General features: G+C 52.1%; 1 pseudogene; it reads right to left on the bottom strand.

The window, feature by feature from the left end:
* Positions 1 to 429: 429 nt before the first annotated feature.
* LOC111731415 lies at positions 430 to 548 on the bottom strand (annotated as a pseudogene).
* Between the last annotated feature and the right edge of the window lie 3,589 nt (positions 549 to 4,137).

The following is a 4,137-nucleotide window of genomic DNA, read 5'->3' as shown; positions in this document are numbered from 1 at the left end:
CTCACAGTCGGGACCCTGTGGACACTGAGGTCGTCTGCCATGGCTACAGGCAAGGGGGACCGGTGGTAACTGAGTGTGTATCAGACAACCGTTCATCAGGCTATGCATTCTCCTGATTCGTTTAATGGTGGTGCTTATTCGAAACGCTCTTTGTACTCCTGGCTATCCGAGAGCAGAAGCTGAAATCTGCTCAGAACAGACAGAAAGGGCGATGTTTTCCCATCTAAAGGAGGGAGAAAGAAGTGACGTGAGCCCTTTTGTGAGGTGCCACCAGACTAGGGCTTCGTTATCTACGTCCTTCATTATCCACAGTACCTTGCGGAAGGTACTGTTTGGCAATTTGCACCACTCGTGTGAATAATTTAGGGCTTATCGTCTTTTTTTTTTTTTAAACATTTATTTATTTATTTGTTTTTAAATTTATTTTTACGCCTACAGCACCTGGTCCTCCTAGGTGGTCTCCCATCCAAGTACTCACCAGGCCCGACCCTGCTTAGCTTCCATGATCAGACGGGATCGGGCGTGTTCAGGGTGGCGTGGCCATAGATGGCGTGTTCAGGGTGGCGTGGCCATAGATGGCTTATCGTCGTTGATATATGCCAAAACTTTGGCGACAAGACACCAGCTATTCCTATAGTGGGATTTACTTTACAAGCGAAGGTCTAGGCAATTTCGGTGACTGACCCAGAGTATAAAATGGTTGAGGAGAAAATGAGCTTCAGCTTCCGGGAACACTGGGCAACAAGAAGCCATGGCCAACACAACCAGAAGGCGTCTGTGCCTCCTCTGCTTTGACACAGCTTCGTGTTTGGACTTCGTTCTGTAGGCCAGCGGTCCCATTATTCACTCTTAAGGACTCTATTTTTATACTTTCTTTTCAATGGATCATAGATGTCTTTTTAACCTCCCCCAAATACCGCAGTTATTAAGAAGTCACTAATCCATTTTCCCCTTCGAAAAAGTTGTCCGACCTCCATAACCTCTGATCAGAGCCAGGGATAAGCATGAGATACAGCCTGTTACCAAACTAAGCTGATAAAATACTGTTGAGGAGAAGAGGCGTTCTCCTATTCAATGAGCCCCGCCGTGGGGTGTCCTGCTGCACCAGACGAACCCCCAAAGCTCAGAGGCTTAACACATGAAGGTTTATTCTTGCTCAAGTGGGGTTCACTGTGGACTGGAGAGCCCCCCCTCCATGTGGCAGCAAAGCCACTGAGATCATTTCTCCCGAGATCCCTGTGTCAGGGGAAGAGAGGCCGTGGCAGAGGCTTCTTGTCTCAGCCTGAAAGTGACATGACCACTTTTGCTCGTAGTCCATTGGACAAAACTAGTCACATGTCCCAACCTAACCAAAATGGGGGCTGGAACACGTGGGTATGCATGTGGATTATTTAGTGCATAGATGTGCAGTTTTGCTCCTGGGTTCTTGGAGTTCAGGGGAGCCTCCGGCTGAGAACCACTGCTCTGGCAATATCCAGCAGGGGTTGGCTAGGTTGGTTTCTTGCTCCAGAAGATCACACGGGTTGGAGTTCAGAGAAGAGACTGTGGGAGTTAGACTGGAGGGGCAGGATGAGGGCCTGGCCCAAAGCCGTGGTATGGGACGGAGCGGGGGATGGGTGCTAAAAATAGTCGGGGGGTAAAATCCTTCCGTGCTGGGGACCAGACATGATGCCCGAGGGAGTCGGCGGTTTCAGAGCTGGTTCTCGGGCTTCTGGGCTGGGTGAGTCAGAGGCATTATGACGGCACAGCATGAGTCAGGGCGGAAGGCAGGGCCAGGCAGGCAGGATCCCCTTCTCCAGGGCTGCAGGCATGCTGGTGCCAGCCGTCCATTTCCCTTGTGACCTAGTCATGCGCCCCACCCCCTCTCCACCCAAGAAAATGCCAGATCTGAGTCACACACAGCCCATGGGAACTCAGAAGCTAAGCCGCCAGAGTTCGGGCAGGTCCGGCTGGAAGTTCCAGACTCCGACCCGGGGATCTAAAGTCTTCTTAGCTCTACCCGTCCACTGAGGTGCGCTGCTCAGGGTCTGGGCCGCACGGTGTCTGAATCTGCCGCCGCCGCCGCCGCCGTCACTCAGTGCCCCTTCTTCTCTTCCCCTCGTTCTCCTTCATCAAGTATTTCTCTTCCTTCTGGACTCTTCCCAACTGCCCCTGCTGACCTTGCCAGCTGGCACCAAGCATTACACGTGCCCCCATCACTCCGGGGGCATTGTAATCAATTGTATTCATGCACTTCTCATTCAGACACCTAGGCTGCCCTGTCTCGTATCCGACAGAAACCACGTCCGTGGAGACATCGCACCTTCCTGACTGCTGCCAAGGGAGCAGGAAGGGGCAGACCCCACCCCTTTCGATAAGGGGGCGACATCCTGTAACAAAGTGGGCCCACTCTGGACGTCAGAGCCTTGAATGCAAAAATCAATCGCGTTCTCCTGTGTGGAACATCGCCCTCCTAGCAGAATCTACTATGATATGGTGTCTGAAATTGACAGACAATGGGAAAAAAATCACTTCGGAAGACACGAAGCCACACTTAGGAATAAACGGTGTTCAGCTCATCAAAGTCTATTCAGTCTGCTCAATACGATGGGCTGTTAATGAGTTCGTGGTCGCGAGAGTGGAGGGCAGACAAGGATGGGCTTGGGCGTCAGGGAAAGCCTGGCCCTGGGTTCTAACCAGTTACGTGTTACAAAGCTTCACTGTCCTCGTCTGCGGGCAAGGGCTCATGACAGGCAAAGGGCAGTGCCGTCTGGGGCCCATGACACGCGGAGAACCTAGCGTGGGTCTTGCACGATGACAGACACCCAATAAAGCGTCGCTGGTTCTGCGGCTGTCACTCGGCACCCTTCCGTAGGGCCTGTGTTGTTACAGCGTGAAACGTGCTGCCTTTCTCCTTCCCAGGTCCCCCTCGCGTCAATCGCCCCCATCTTGTGTACCTCGGGGAGGCTTGTCCACGCCGCAAAGGCCACCCTCACTTACTCTGTCTTATTTGCTGTTTGCAAAGAGCTCTCAGCGTTTCGTTTGCTCAGAAGTTGGACCTGGACGTAGAGGGTCTGTGTCGGCGGCTCTTATGCATACGGTCTGATCTGCTCACGTTTCCGCTTGCTGCTCTCGGAGGCCATGCAGCGAGCGGAACCGCCTCCCTTCCCGTTCTCCTGGAGCTGGCCCGGGTGCTGTCTGTGGTGCGGGGAGCGCAGCCAGCAGCCGGGCCCCTCCTGCCGCAGACAAGCAGGTCTCCCTGGCTTTCACTGGTAAGAGAAGCATCTTCAGCTTGAAATGATTCCACTGCTCAGGGATAGACTATTTCCGGACCCGACTTTTGTGTGGCTGTTAATTAATCATGCAGAAGTTGGGTTAAAAACTGGACTATTGTCATCTTGCTGCAGATTTGCTATTCAATCATTTTCACGGGTTACACGCGTGGCAGCAGCAGGTACAAGGCCCTGTGCACTGTGGTAGGTACGTAAGGTTCTGCTCAACATGTCTGATGTAGTTGGAGAGTTTGAAGCTGCCCCATATAACCTTTTGAGAAAAGGTTTCGTAGGAATATATCCAAACACGCAAACAAAAATATGAAATAACACACTTTTCCATCTGGATCTGCGGACATTGTCACTGCGTCCTTAGGGTGTCTTGGTATTTTCTTCCACTTCTTGCAAATGTTTGACCTGTGCTTGGAGGCAGCCAGGGTGAAGAAGGAGAGAGGAAGATACATCTTGGGAGAGGCACTGTGGCTGGAGGAAAGGCTGTTCCTCCTCCACGTGCTGTTACGGGCTGAGCTGTGTCCTTCTGCATTTGTATATTGAAGTCTTAACCCCTGAGAAGGTGACTGTATTTGGAGATGGGGCCTTAAAGGGGTAAGTTAAAATGAGGTCTTTAAGATGGACTTGATCCAACACAACCAGTGTCCTTAGAGCAGAGACGATTAGGACACAGACACATAGGGAAGGAAGAGCGTGGGGGACGCGGGGAGAGAAAGTGACCCTCCGCCAGCTCTGAGGAAGGCCCGGAAGGAAACCAGCTCCGCTGACAACTTGCTCTTGGGTTTTCAGCTTCCAGAACTGTGAGAAAATAAATGTCTGTGGTTTTAGCCACCGGTCCACAGAAAACCGATACACATGCCTTATCGGTATAGAG

The sequence above is a fragment of the Pteropus vampyrus genome, unplaced genomic scaffold (assembly GCF_000151845.1).
Source record: "Pteropus vampyrus isolate Shadow unplaced genomic scaffold, Pvam_2.0 Scaffold370, whole genome shotgun sequence".
Classification (NCBI taxonomy): Eukaryota; Metazoa; Chordata; class Mammalia; order Chiroptera; family Pteropodidae; genus Pteropus; species Pteropus vampyrus.
Note: the sequence above shows the minus strand (reverse complement) of the source record. Positions and strands in the feature narration are given on the sequence as shown.